Genomic DNA, 16,229 nt, shown 5'->3' on the forward strand with positions numbered 1-16,229 from the left:
CCAAACCTACCACCTACTCAAAGGACAGAAGCTCTAAAACAAATATCTCAATTATTAAGAATGAGAGCTGTGGAAAAGGTACCATCTATGGAGCAAGGAAAAGGATTTTAGTCCAGACTCTTCCTGGTACCAAGAAAAGAAAACAAATGGAGGCCTATTCTAGACCTGTCTGCTTTAAACACATTCCTCATTGTTCCAAAATTCAAAATGCTGACCCTACAGCAGCTTCTTCCCATGCTGGGCAAGGAGTCTTGGCTGGTAACTCTAGATCTCAAGGAGGCATACCTGCACGTCCCCATACGACCAGTTTGCAGAAGATACCTCAGATTTCTTGCAGGATCAGAGCATTATCAATTCTCAGCATTGCCCTTTGGCTTATCTACTGCGCCCAGAGTGTTCACGAAATGCCTGGCTTCAGTAATCGCTCATTGCAGACTTCAGGGGATTCAAATTTATCCCTACCTGGACGACTGCCTGATACAAGCGGACAACAAAAGCAAGCTAACAGAAGACTTACAAAGAGTCATTTACCTGCTGCAAGCCCTGGGATATACAGTCAATATAAAAAAGTCAAGGCTGATTCCATCCCAAATAATAACTTTTCTGGGTGCAGAACTGGACACATCAAAACAAATGGCATTCCTGACTGCAGAAAAGAAAGAGCAACTACCTCTCTACTTCTTGGCATTAACAAAGCAGAACCATCTAACTGCAAGAAAAGTGCTACAAGCTCTAGGCTACATGGCATCCTGCATAATACTGGTCCCTCATGCCAGACTGCATATGAGAAAGCTACAGTGGTACCTAAAGAATTTGTGGTCCCAACACGAGCACAGCCTTGAAACCAAAATTCCAATAATCCCATGCCTGAAGCAAGAGTTCCTATGGTGGGCTCAGGCCTGTCAATCAAATACAGGATTGCCCTTCTGCAACAGTCAACCAAGACAAACCATCACGACAGATGCCTCAGACCTCAGTTGGGGGGCACACATGCTGGGCAAGTGCATTCAAGGCCTATGGACTCAAGACCAGCTACACCTGCACATAAATCTAAAGGAAATGATGGCAGTAAAATTGGCAATCCAGTCATTCAGACCTTTTCTCCAAGAAGGTCAGTTGATGATAAGGACAGACAACACCACAGTTATGTGGTACATCAACAAACAGGGAGGCACACATTCATATCCTCTATGCCGGCTGGCACTGGACCTATGGGATGTGGCTCTGAGCTACAACATTCAGTTACAAGCAATTTTGTACCGGGAAGGAAAACATTCTAGCAGACATATTAAGCAGAACTACCACAGATGCCCACGAATGGATGCTGCATCCGGACATCTTCAAAGCCATCACAAGAAAATGGGGATTACCACAAATAGACTTGTTTGCATCCCCACTCAATCACCAGCTAAAGAAATTCTGCACAAGGACGTACCACCCACTTGCTTGGAAGGTGGACTCCCTATCTTTCAGTTGGAAAAACCTGACAGCATACGCATTTCCACCACTTCCTTTGATGCACAAGGTGCTTCTGAAGATCAAAGAGGAACGTCCGAAGATCATTCTGATAGCTCCAGACTGGCCAAGACAACATTGGTATCCATTGCTAAGGAGCATGTCTCGGGAACAAATATGGACACTACCCCTGATCCCATTACTGTTAACACAGAACAACTACAACATCCTGCATCCAAACCTGAAAACTCTGTAGCTAACTGCCTGGAACATTACATGACAGCAATTAACCCAGATTTATCCCAAAGGGTTAAAAACATAATCCTGGAGGCTCGTAGACCTTCAACAAGAAAGAATTATGCAGCAAAATGGAAAAGATATCTCATTTGGAGTACTGCAAAGGGGCAAGATGTGGCACTGGTGAACATAGCCAACATCCTGGAGTACTTGGCAGAGCTCTTCCATACAGGCCTGTCCTATTCTTCCATCAAGATACATGCATCAGCTATTTCAGCAGAATACAGCTTGGATCCTCCTGTCTTCTCTCATCCTCTGCTCAGACAGTTTCTGAGAGGAATTAAAAATGTGAAACCTCCCAGGAAACCTCCATTGCCAGCATGGGACTTGAACTTTGTGCTAGAAAAATTGACACTTCCCCTTTCGAACCAGCAGCAACAGCAGAATTACAATACTTATCCTGGAAGACTCCTTTCCTGCTGGCAATAACTTCAGCAAGAAGGGTCTCTGAACTACAAGCATTAATGGCAGTGCAACCCTTCCTGATCTTCCATCAAGATAGAGTGTCCATGAGAACAAATCCTACATTTATGCCTAAGGTGGTATCCAGAGTCTCTTTAAATCAGGCTATCCACCTACCTACATTCTTCCCCAACCCACAGAACAGGGGAGAAAGACTCTTGCATACCTTGGATGTACATAGACAATTACGCTACTACCTGGACAGGACAAAAAACAATAGAAAAACTGACCAGCTTCTGGTAGCATATGCAACAGGAAAGGAAGGAAAACCAATTTCAAAACAGACAATCTCCAAATGGATAGGAAATTGCATTAGATTTTGTTACTCCTACCATGGGAAGAAAACTCCAGAGAACATCAGACCTCACTTCACAAGGGCTACAGCCACTACCACAGCTTTCTTACGAGGAGTGGCTACCAAGGACATTATAGAGGCTGCTACTTGGACCTCCGTGCATACATTTGCCAAGCATTACAATTTACCTCTATACTCTAGATCCCGAGCAGGTTTTGCCACTGCTGTTTTGCAAGGGATCCTAACTACACCATAATCTCTACTCTTTCCTCTTCCCCTAGTTTAGCTATGGTATTCTACCCATTTGTAAGGACTGCAGATGCATCCTTGAAGGACATAGTACAGTTTTGTACCTACCATAAATGTAGATGTCCGATAGGAATGCATCTGCAGTCAGGATTACCCTCCCTCCTTCCCCTCTGAGGTACTCCTAGGGTATTTGCCAACCTCCAGCTAGCTTGGGGGGGATCTATTATGGTGTATTTGTTTGTATATATGTACATACATGCTCATTTTATGTGTTTGCTCTCTACTATTTGGAAACTTTGGCATTTATCCAAATTTAGCCATCCAAGAGGGCACCTGGCATCTGGGGCAAGAAACACTGAGGAAAATGGCGTCGGCTGATGCCTTTATACCCGAAGAACTGCCGCAATGACGTCGGGTGAAGTGCGACACCAGCCGGAGCCAGACCCAGACTTTGGAATCCGGTCGACCGAAGGGCTGCCTGACGACAGGACAACCCATTTGTAAGGACTGCAGATGCATTCCTATCGGACATCTACATTTATGGTAGGTACAAAACTGTACTTTCTTTCTAGGGCTATCATTTGCATCTGTTCATTTTCTGCTTGCTCTTCTTGGTTTGAAACTGGTTCATTTAAGTAAAGAGTTATTCATGATTGGCCTTTGCCAACCACATGTTTTTCAAGTGCGAGTTTTAAAAGATGTGATTCATTTACTTTTTTCATCTGAAGACGTTTGACAAATTGTTAAACGAAAAGCGCTTAATAAAATTGGTTCCTGCTCAGTTCTACCCGGCTCCTTTTTTGTTTTCATTATTTTAGCAAAACTGACTAAAATATTAAATGTATAGAAATAATCGTAAAGGAAATGTGTTATTCTGTTGTGTTCATTTCAGAAAAATAAATGATTTGTGTGACATCCGTGCACTGGCCCAGCAATCAAGGAGCCTCAATCCTCACCACTAACATCAGTGAGGGGCGTCCACATTGGGAAGGATAACAAATATCCGCACAGTAAAGTACAATTTCCCTTAAGAGCACACATAGATCACAGTCAGTCTGGGGCTGGTTTCTCTATTTCCCTCCAGATCCCCAATAAGACTCCCGCTGGCACAGTTATAGGGTACAGATCTCAGCCTAGTGGTCAAGCTAAAACCTCCAGCACCCTCTCTGTCCAGCTAGTGCTTTGCGTCCCTGCCCAAGTAGCTGACACACACACACACACACACACACTTTGAGATATGTGTTATATACAAACACACAGACACTTCTGGGGAAGGCTGGCACAGATTCTCCAGCTAGCTACTAATAAGGTCCTTACTAAAGAGTGTCCAATTATTACTGTGCAATATTATTTCCAAATAGTAAGTGTGACTGAGCAGCAAGGCTACTGGAGTGGCCTTTGTTACAGTATCACTGTATACATGCAATGTACTCTAGAGCTTAAATTATCTCTACACAAAACAGCCACAGTTGAAAGGTTTAAAGATATTTAATAGTAAATAATAAAAACACAAGACAATACTTCTTACTACACAGTGCTAGTCAAGAGCTCAGAGATCACAGGAAAATGCTTAAAATAATACAGTAGAATATTTCTGACATCAATACAGAAAATAGCTAGACTAAGCTTACTATTTTCTATCTATATCTAAGAGCAATCGCAGTTCTAAATAAACTTACATATAGAGAAAAGCAGAGTACTGGTGAGTTGTTGTCAGCTTTAAACAAAATCCAAAATGCTCTGTCTCTGAGACAGTCCTTTAAATTGATAATACATCCTGCTGACTCATTTTAGATTACATAATTCTTAACAATTCTCTGGTTTCCCAGGTTAACAGAAACTCTACATTTACATGTCTTAGTAAGCTTGCCACCTGGTCAGGAAACTAAAGCAGTTAAAGACATTATATATATGTAAAATCTAGCAATTAACTCTGGTCTCAAAACAATAGAAAGAATCTGCTGGTTCAGACACCACGGCTCCGAGCCCTGAGATCAAACGGTCATAAAATGCTTGACTTATCAGCTTTCTTTCAGCGGAGTGCACTGTTGTGACATTTTTGCAGTTCAACATCCAATACAGTCTTCTCACATTTAAGAGAACAAGCCTATGGCTTTTATTAATATTTGCAAAGGCATAGAATTATCTGCAAAATTCTATCTAGCTAGGCTGGCAGCCTTCACCCCCCCCCCCCCCCGAGAACTCAAGCTAGATTTTCAAGTGTCCCTTGAGAAATGTTGCTTGAGAGGGTTAGGTCAATCTGAATATACTTTACCCCATTCCCTGGCTTGAGAGCCCATCTGCGTTGGCATTGCTACTCCCACTGCGGTGTTGCACTGACATTTATGCGTGCATCCCTAGGTTCCATCTTAACAACTTGGCATTTTGCTGGCTGGCTGTGTTTAACCATGTTAGGGGATTGTGATCTGTCACTACAGTGAATTTACTTCCATACAGATAAGGCTGAAGTTTCTGCAGTGCCCACACTATGGCTAAGACATTTCTTTTCTACAGCTGCATAGCATTCCTCCCTGGGTTGAAGCCTACGACTGAGATAAACCACTGGGTGCTCTTCTTCCTCTGAACAAATCTGGCTAAGTACAGCCCCCACCCCGTAGTTTGAAGCATCCACCTGCACAACAAATTCTTTGCTGTAATCTGGACTGGCTAACACAGGGGGGGTCCTCCCAAAGCTTCTTTAAGCTTCTGGAATGCCTGCTCACATGCTGTGGTCCACACTGCCTTATCCGGCATGTTCTTCCTTGTCAGGTCTGTGAGGGGAGCAGCTATGGTACTATAACTGGGGAATAACTTTCTGTAGTACCCTGCTGTCCCTAAGAATGTCCTCAATTGCTTTTTGGTAACAGGTGCAGGCCATGCCCGAATGGCTTCCACTTTGTCAGGTTCTGGCCTGATCTTACCACTCCTCACTCTGTGTCCCAGGTAGGAGACCTCTGCCATACCCACCTGACATTTGCTGGGCTTAATGGTCAATCCTCCCCTCTGTAGTCTGCCCAGCACCTCCCTGACATGCTGAAGGTGCTCTTGCCAGGAATGGCTGTAGATGGCAATATCATCTAGGTAAGCAAGGGCAAACCCTCCTGCTAGGATGTAATCCACCAGCCTCTGGAAAGTCACAGGGGCATTCTTCGTCCCAAAGGGCACCTTTATGAACTCATACAAGCCAAAAGGCGTCACAAAGGCTTGACCCCTCTCTAGCACTGGGAGTAAAGGGAACTTGCCAGTAACCTTTGATAAGACCAGTGGTGGTAAGTTACTTAGCCCCACCCAGCTGCTCTAGGGCGTCATCTGTCCTAAGCATGGGGGTAAGCATCTGACTCTGTGTGACTATTTAATTTTCTGTAGTCCACACGGAACCTGGTGCTGCCATCCTTTTTTGGCACCAGCACCAATGGGGAGGCTCAGGGGCTGTTGGACTCTTGACTTACCCCTAGTTCCAGCATTTCTTGTCTCTCCTCCCTCAGAGTCTGTTTGACTCTCTCAGGCACCCTATAAGGGGCCTGCCTAATAGGCTTTTGGGGTCCTGTATCCACCTGGTGCTGCACCAAGTGGGTGCACCCTGGTTTCCCAGTGAACATGTCCCCAAACTCCTTTAACACTGCTCGGATTTCTCGAACCTGGGTAGGAAATGGCTGCTGGGACATTGATACCCCTTCAATGGAGGTGTCAGTCTGAGCCTCACTGAGGAGATCAGTTGCCAGATCTCCCTCAGACTCCTCCTGCAATCTAGTGCAAATACGCAGCACAAGGGCCTCCCTGTCATGATAAGGTTTCATCATGTTAACATGGTACAATTTGTACTCCTGCCTCTGGCCTAGCAGTTCTACCATGTAGTTAACATCACTTACCTTTCTTACCACCTTGTAGGGTCCCTCCCAGGCTACTTGCAGTTTATGTCTGACAGGAATGAGAACCATTACCTGCTACCCTACAGCATACTCTGTAGCTCGAGCATTCTGGTCATACCAGACCTTTTTCTGTTGTTGGACTTCTGCCAGGTTCTCCTGGGCCCAAGCCCATGAGTTCCCTGAGCCTTGTCCTGAGGTTTAGGACATATGCCACAACAGCCTCTTTGAGAGATTCACGCTCGCCTTCCCACTCATCTCGAACTAAATCGAGGTCCCCTCATCCTATGCCCATACTACAACTCAGAGGGTTAAAAACCTGTGGATTCCCAGGGAACCTCTCTGTAAGCAAACAATGGACGGGACAAATATTTGTCCCACTCCCTTTTAAACTGGTCTGCAAATGCCCGTAGCATGGACTTGATTGTAGAGTTTAACCTCTCAACAAGACCATTAGTCTGGGGATGGTAGGGGTTGGTCTTCAGGTGCTTCACCCCACAGTACTTCCACAGACAAGCCAGCAGGTCTGACATGAAATTGGCACCTCTGTCAGTCAGTATTTCTTTTGGGAAACCTACCCTGCTGAAAATCTCTAACAAAGCATTTGCCACCTTTTCTGCCTCAACGGAGGACAAACCTACTGCCTCAGGGTATCTTGTAGCATAATCTACTACCACTAGGATATACTTTTTCCCTGTGGAACTTGGGGTACTCAGAGGCCCCACAATATCCATAATTACCCTCTGAAATGGCTCCTCAGTCACAGGCAAAGGCATCAAAGGAGCTCTCACCTCGTCTCCTGCATTGCCTACCTTTTGGCACTGCTCACAGGTCCTGCAGTACCCTGTTACATCTCTGGAAATTCCAGGTCAGTAGAAATTCTGCATAATATGTCTCTGTATGTTTTATGCCCATATGATCTGCAAAGGGAATATCATGGGCTATGGCTAGAAGTGCCAGACGGTAGGCTGTAGGCACTACCAACTGCTGTATCCTCTCACCTTCTAACCCTCACTCAGGGGTCCACTCTCTATACAGTAATTCTTTGTCCCAGTATACAGATTCTCCCTTCCCTTGAGAATCGGGTGCCTCGCTAGCTACCTGCCTCAGGCCTTGCAATGTAGGGTCTGAGAGCTGAACCTGTCTCATCTCTCTCTCTTTGTAACACTTCCCAGCTCCCCTTCCACAGGAAATCTGGCATCCTCTGACAGTGGTGCCTCACTGTCAGCATGGGTACTACTGCTCACCTCTACCTTTGCAGTCACTCTGTCCAAGGGAACATCAGCACCCACAAGCAGCTGTGGCTTACCTTCAGTCTCACTGCTACAGCGTAGCTCCCTCCCTGAAGTAACCACCTCACCAGTCCTGGCTGCAAGTATGCGGTCTGACTGGATCTCCCCCAGGCTACCAGACCCACATGCTTGTCTCCTAGACTGACCGCGTGTAACTGCATAAACACATGGTACTGCCTCATCAAAATCTTTCCCTATTAGGATATCTGCAGGATGGTAGTTTGGTACCCCTGTACATCTGTATGCCACATGGCCTCACTGGTTGCGTTCAAAACATTTAAACCTAGGTCCTGGACTTGTACCTGCACTAGTGGCTTCCCATGCTACTGGCAGATTCTGTTGGGGCAGTCTGGGCTGCCCAACATTGGTTCCTTTAGACCCATGAGCAGTACTGGGGGTCCCTTTCCTGTGCAGGGATGCCCTACTTGCTAGGTATAGGTCTCCCTTCTTCCCCAACTCATCTGAAGTAGCACATTGTCTATCAGCTAACTAGACCCTCTTGTCCTCAGGCAAAGTTCTCAGGGCTTGTTCCCTCACCAAAACGTCTACCAGCCCTTCAAAAGTTGTGAACTGACATCCACTCACCCACCTATGAAAATAAGTGTTCAGTTCAGCAACATATTTACACATACTTCCTTCTGCCTTGTGTCTATGCTCACAATACTTTTTCCTATAAGTTTCACGTGTTAGCTTAAAAAATTCTAACAGACAATTCTTAACAGCAGTATAGTCAAAATATTCACGTTCAGAAAGTTTAGACAGTTACAGCTTTACCATGGAGTAAGGGGGTCAGGAACCATATGCAGAGCCTTTGGTCAACATCATACTGTTTACATACCCTCTCAAACATATGAATATAAAAATTATCCCCCTCTATAAACTGCGGAAGAAATTTACTGACCTTTTGTGCTTCTGGGGTCTGGGTACTCCTTTCCTCATTACCTCCATGATTCTGGCGAAGAGTCAGCATCTCCCTTTTGTGCTGCGTCTGCCTTTCCTTCTCTTCAGCTTCCAGGCGTAGCAGATGTTCTTCGTGTTTCACTGTTGCAGTCATCACATTTGGGTTATCTCTGCTGGGGTAGCCCTCGGCCGGCCTGAATACCAGAGACTCAGTATTTCTGCATCAGTTGTTGTCGCTTGAAGACTGACTTCAGGTAATCAGTGGTATAAAGGAAGGCAGCCAACGCCATTACATCAGTCTTTCTTGCCGTGGAGCCTGAAGCAAAAGTAGTTCGCAAAAGTGCCGGTCAGCCGCTACCTGAGTTTCATTTCCGAACTGAAGTTGAAGTCTTTGAAAGCTAAGTACCCCATTGGGGATCCATTTTACTTGCACTAACCGATGTCAGAAAAATTTAATCATTTTCTCATCTGTGGAAAGCAAATACCACACCTGGACTTCCACTCCTACTGCGTCACTTGTCTAGGCCCAGACCACGACGTCCCTCGTTATCGGTTCTGTGCTTTAACGCCAGAACTATTCGTTGTCGGGCCCTTCTTGTAACCAGATATTTCCGTTTACAGTCCTTGAATTTCGATATGGCTTTTCTAAGCCATCTGACAGCAGATCTTCTGAGAAAACGTAAAAACAAAGACAGAGACAGACCACACAGGACTAAACCTTCCAACGACGCTACCGCCAAACTGGTCGTCAATCCTCTGGAATTTAGTGAGGCACTTTCGCAGCCCCTGATGCCCACTTCAGTTAATTCGCAGGCCTCTACCGAGACCCTTTCCAAGTCCGGTATGCTGCAGAACTCTTCTTCGTCTAAGGATCCTGTGGTCGTCTCTACCTTGGATGGGTCCAGAGCTGCTGTGCAGGTCCCGGTTTCCGAGGAAGTCCTTTGCAACACTGAATCCAGACATAAACCGAAGCCTTCTTTCATGACTACTGTTCTTTCTAAAATGACCGAGTTCCTTAGGGCCAAGGGTCAAACCACCCCCAAGAAACCGATTTTCAGCCATTCTTTGGCACCTGCTCCCTTGCCTCAGTCACAAATGCTTAGGATGGCAGAGGACCTTATTTTGCTGATTAGGGAAAGCCAAGCCACTCCCTCAAAAAGAAAAAAAGAGATCGGTCTCCAGTAGTTTTGTCTGAACAAGCGTCAGATGAATCTGATGCATCTGACTATGAAGACATGCAGCCCTTCTCTACATATGAGGATTCTGATGCAGAGGAATCTATTCCTTCAGCTTCTCACCCAGAGGATTTTTCCTTTATGGAAACCCTGCATACTTTAAGGGAGCATTTCAAATGGGAGCGTCAAGACTACCCACAGTCTAAAAAGAGACTCAGAGAGTTCTTAGACCTTCCACAGCACAGACCCTTAGCCATCCCCCCAGTCCTAGATGTGGTGGATGATGTCTTCCTTGAATCCATCTTGACCCCAGATGCCCTCCTTCCTGCTTCCAGACAGTCACTAACTCCCACAAATATCCCTTTAAAAACCCAACAGCGGACCCTGAGGTTATTACTCAAGGCCCCAAAGGGGTTAAAGCTGCTTCAGCTAAGAATCCCACCCCCTCAGACAGGGATTCCAGAGAACTGGACAGATGGGGTAAAAAAGTATACACCTCAGCTACTGTTGCTATCAGGGCACTAAATTGTCAGTTTCATATGCTTAAATATCAGCAACATACCTTGGAACTCCTTAAACAAAACATTTCCTCCTTTCTTGCATGGGCAGCATCTAAAGATTTACAGGAATTAATGCACTCTGCTGGGCAAGTAACTTCACACACTTTGCACTGCTGTTTTGATGCCCTAGAAGCTTCTTGCAGGGCAACAGTCACTGGATCTGTCATTAGAAGACATGCATGGCTTAAGGAACAACCCCTGGCAGACAATGTCAAATCAAAATTGTTGGATGCACCCTTGCACAAAGATAACTTACTTGGTACTAAAGCAGAAGAGGTGTTAAAAAAGATGGAAGAAAAAGCAAAAATCTATGCAGACTGTGAAAGATTTCTTACAGGTACAGCCCCCTAGGTTCAGCAGGCATTTTCCTTCCAAGCACTGGTCCTTTCCTGCACCTAGTAAACAGGGCCATTCTAGGTCCTGTGGAAACAGACCTCCTAGAGAGCAGTCCCATGGGTTGCATAGATTTAAGCAGTGGACTGCCTCCACTTCAAAACCAGGGAGTTCTAAGCCTATGGTAAAAACTCACAATGACTCACACTCTCCCTTCCTCGCCTCTGCCCACCATCACATACCCCTAGGAGGAAAACTCTCCTTTCACGCAAGCACCTGGGCCACCATTACCACGGACCAATGGGTTCTCAACATTGTGTCTCAGGGGTACAAATTCTCCTTCCACACCCTTCCAGCCCCAAAATGGTTCCCAGTTCTACCACCCAGTCGGTGGGCAGAGGCTCAAAAGCAAAACCATACCCTACTCTCCTTGGGGGCAGAAGAACACGTTCCTGCAGAGCAGATAGGCCAAGGCTTCTACTCCAGACTTTTTTTGGTACCCAGAAAGGAGGGCACCTGGTGCCCCATCCTCAATCTATCCATTCTAAACACCTTCCTGGTGATCCCAAAATTCAAAATGCTCACCCTCCAGCAGCTGCTACCCATGCTGTCCAAGGACGCCTGGTTAGTCACCCTGGACCTAAAAGAGGCCTACCTCCACATTCCCATCAGGGAGTCCTGCAGAAAATATCTTCGCTTCAGGGCAGGATCTCAACATTTTCACTTCTCTGCACTTCCCTTTGGCTTATCTACTGCCCCCAGAGTTTTCACAAAATGCCTGGCTCCGGCCATTGTTTTTTGCAGACAAAGAAATATTCAAATTTACTTCTACTTAGACGACTGCCTTATTCAGGCAGACAGCCAGGAAAAGCTGCTCAAAGACGTGGCCTTTGTAAAGGACCTTCTAACCTCCATAGGGTACACAATGATTGAAAAGAAATCCAAACAGGTACCCACCAAAAGGATAATCTTCCTGGGAGCAAGTCTGGACAGAGCATCCCAGATGGCATGCCTTACACCAGAGAAACAAAGTTTCCTATCAGCTTACTTCTCTCAACTGGCCACCAGGCCCCAGCTTTCTGCAAGGAAAAGCGTGCAAGCCCTGGAGTTCATGCCATCTTGCATGCTCCTTATTCCATATGCCAGACTACATATGAGGAAACTTCAGTGGTACCTAAAGAGCCCTTGGTGTCAACAGTCTCAAGGTCTGGAAACTCTTTTACCTATCATTCCTTGCCTGAGGAAGGAATTTCTTTGGTGGGCAGCAGCCTGCTCCCACAACAAGGGACTGCCCTTCTCACCACAGACACATCAGATTTTGCTTGGGGTGCGCATCTGGATGGCAGGTGCATACAGGGCCAATGGAACCCCCAGCAACTCCTCCTGCACATCAGTCTAAAAGAGATGATGGCTGTGCAGCAGGCCTTGATAGCTTTTAAACCCATTCTCTCTCCAGGGGTCTCCTGATCAAAACAGACAATACCACAGTGATGTGGAGCATCAACAAGTATGGAGGGACTCACTCCTACCCGCTGTGCAGGCTGGCCATGACCCTTTGGTTCACAGCCTCTTTCATGCATCTACACCTGTACAATACCTGCCAGGCTCTCTCAACTCCCTGGCACACTAGTTAAGAAGAAAACTGTTGGAACCCTACGAGTGGCAGCTCAACAGAAACACTTTCTTACTAATAACTCAGAAATGGGGAACCCCGGAGGCTAATCTCTTTGCCACCCACACCAACCATCAGCTCAGCAAATTCTGCACCAGGGAGCATCACTGCATGGCATGGAAAGTAGATGCCCTGTCCTTCCCCTGGGTAAACCTCTCGGTCTATGCCTTTCCTCCCCTACCTCTCATTCCCAAGGTACTAATCAAAATAATGGAGGAAAAACCAAGGATCATTCTCATAGTCAAGACTGGCCCAGACAGCACTGGTACCCCTTGCTGCACAGCCTGTCCCCACTACCCCCATGGCATCTTGCTCAGATTTCCAACCTCCTAACCCACATGGAAGGGGAATTCATGCACCCCCAATTGCAGACACTCAGTTTGGCAGCTTGGCTTATAACCTGACCCTGACCAATCTGCCCTCCTCAGTAAACAGGTGCCGGATGTTATCCGAGAGGCCAGACACCCTAGCACCAGAAAGTCTTATGTAGATAAATGGAAAAGGTTCTGCACCTGGATCCAGGCTAAGGGGGCCAGCACAGCACAGCCCTCCATTCCTCTCATCCTGGATTATGTAGCTGACCTACTACACAGTGGTCTGTCTTTTTCTTCTATAAAAATTCATGCCTCTGCTATTTCTGCTCATTGTCCCACTGAGCAACCTCCTTTTTCACACCCTCTGATCAAGCAGTTCCTCAGAGGGGCCAACAACTTGAGGCCCCCCAGAAGGGCACCAATACCAACTTGGGACCTTAACTTTGTCTTGGAAAAGCTCAACCTGCCTCCATTCGAACCAGCTTCTTCTGCAGAGCTAAAATTTCTCTCCTGGAAGACAGACTTCCTCCTGGCCATCACTTCAGCCAGAAGAGTCTCTGAGCTGCAAGCACTCATGGCAGTGGAACCCTTCATCATCTTTTCATGCAGACAGGGTATCCCTCAGAACTAATCCATCCTTCATGCCCAAGGTGGTATCCAGTGTGGCTCTCAACCAATCCATCCATTTGCCCACTTTCTTTCCTAACCCTCAACATAAAGGGGAAAGGATTCTGCACTCTTTAGATGTGCACAAGACAGCTCAGATACTATCTGGACAGGACTAAACCCTTCTGATAATCTGATCAACTGCTGGTTAGCTTTACTTCAGGGGCAGAGGACAAAGCCATCTCCAAACAAACCATTTCCAAATAGCACACTGCATCCATTTCTGCTGCAGACAGCATGGCAAACCTCCCCCCAAGGGGGTCAGCACCCACTCCACCAGAGCAGCCTCCACCTCTTCAGCATTCCTCAGAGGAGTCCCCACCAGGCACATCCTGGAGGCTGCCACATGGACATCTCTTCACACCTTTACCAAACATTACCACCTGTCTCTCTCTTCTAAATCCAGGGCAAGTTTTGCCTCTGCAGTCTTGCAGGGCATGCTAGCCTGCCCCTCGCTTCCTTGACTGCCTCCACCAATTTCCTCAGCTTTGGGAAGCTACTCAAATGTGATGACTGCAACAGTGAAACACAAAGAACATAGTACAGTTGTGTACACTTACCATAAATGTAGATGTTCCGGTGTATTCACTGTTGCAGTCCTGGTTTCCCTCCCTCTTTCCCCCTTTTTCTTTGTTTCCTTCTTCCTTGTTGTTCTCCTTTCCTTACAAGTGACTTAATGGTATTTTATTTCCGCTGGTGGGGTCCTGCCACCAGAGCCTGGCCTCCTACTTTGGGGGCTCCTTACTGGTTAGGGCAAGAAAGACTGATATAATGGCATCAGCTGCCTTCCTTTATACCACTGATGACCTGATGTCAGTCTTCAAGCGACAGCAACCGACGCAGAAATAAGTCTCTGGTATTCAGGCCAGCCGAGGACTACCCCAGCAGGGATAACCCAACCGTGATGACTGCAACAGTGAAGACACTCGAACATCGACATTTATGGTAAGTGTTCACAACTGTACTTTTCTCATTCTCCTCAGCCTGTAGACGTCTCAGTCTCTCTGCTGCTTCTGTTTCCAAACGCCTGGCCTCCAACTCAAGTTTCTTTAGCTCCAGATGGATTTTTAAGTCCTTCTGCAGAAAGGTTGAGCTGTCTGTTCTCTGAGTGTTGTACACCTCCACTGCCAGTTTGATCATCCTCCTGATTGCTGTTTTCTGATGCAGCTGTGAGCAAAGCTGCAATCATGTCTGCCGTAGTCAGGTTTCCAAGCACCAGTCCATTAGACTGGCACATCTCAGCCAACTGGCTCTTTGACAGCTTGACATACTGCTTTGCTGACATGCTTGCCTGCTCTCCCTAACTAAGCTAACAACAGTAATAAAACAGTTGTGATCTGAACTCTGAATATTCACTGTGTGGCTGATTTAGAGTACAAACGCACCTTCAGTGATCACTGTACACAAGCTACAGGAATTCACTATCCACACCACTACAAGCCAATTGCCAACCAATTAATATGTGGTGTGGGTATCCCACCACTGCCAAACAATTATGTGACACCCGTCCACTTGCCCAGCAATCAAGGAACTTCAGTCCTCCCCACTAACACCAGTGAGGTGCATCCACATTGGGAAGAATAGCAAATGCTCACACATTAAAGTACAATTTCCCTTAAGAGCACACAGAGATCACAGTCAGTCTGGGTCTGTTTTTTCCCTTTCTCTCCAGATCCCCAATAAGACTCCCCACTGGCACAGCTATAGGGTACAGATCTCAGCCTAGTGGTCAAGCTAAAACCTCCAGCACCCTCTCTGTCCAACCAGTGCTTCGTGAACCTGCTCAAGTAGCTGACGCACACACACACTTTGAGATGCGGGTTATATACAAACACACAGACACACCTGGGGAAGGCTGGCACAGGTTCTCCAGCCATGCCCCCTTCTCTGCCAGGCTATAAGGTAGAAATCACTACCAGCAACCACTAATATCAGTTACTAATAAGGCCCTTACTAAAGGGTGTCCAATTATTACTTTGCAATATTATCCAAATACTAAGTGTGACTGAGCAGCTAGACTGTTGGAGTGGCTTTGTACAATATCACTGTATACATGCAATGTATTTTAGAGCTTAAATTCTCTACACAAAACAGCCACAGTTGAAAGGTTTAAAATATTTAATAATAGAAACACAAGACAGTACTTCTTACCACACAGTGCTAGTCAAGAGTTCAGAGATCACAGGAAAATGTTTAAAATAATACAGTAGAATAGTTCTGATATCAATACAGAAAACAGCTAAACATACTATTTTCTATCTATATCTAATTGTAATCACAGTTCTAAATAAACTTACATATAGAGCAAAGCAGAGTACTGGTGAGTTGTCAGCTTTAAACAAAATCCAAAATGCTCTGTCTCTGAGACAGTCCTTTAAATTGATAATACATCCTCCTGACTCATTTTAGATTACATCATTCTTAACAATTCTCTGGTTTCCCAGGCTAAGAGAAACTCTACATTTACATCTTAGAAAGCTTGCACCTGGTCAGGAAACTAAAGCAATTAAAGATGTTATATTTGTAAAGTCTAGCAATTAACTCTGGTCTCAAAACAATAGAAAGAACTTGCTGGTTCAGACGCCACTGCTTCGAGTCCTGAGATCAAACAGCCATAAAATGCTTGACTTATCATCTTTCTTACAGCAGAGTGCACTGTTGTTACATTTTTGCAGTTCAACATCCAATACTGT

The 16,229-nt window shown here is 45.9% G+C and overlaps 1 protein-coding gene across 1 annotated transcript in view; it reads left to right on the plus strand.

The window, feature by feature from the left end:
* The window catches only part of PTPRG (protein tyrosine phosphatase receptor type G), a 3,415,981-nt gene that overhangs the window by 3,354,963 nt on the left and 44,789 nt on the right, over positions 1 to 16,229 (plus strand). The window lies entirely within an intron of this gene.

This window comes from Protopterus annectens, chromosome 7.part0 (genome assembly GCF_019279795.1).
Source record: "Protopterus annectens isolate FY-2018-M chromosome 7.part0, PAN1.0, whole genome shotgun sequence".
Lineage (NCBI taxonomy): Eukaryota > Metazoa > Chordata > Ceratodontiformes > Protopteridae > Protopterus > Protopterus annectens.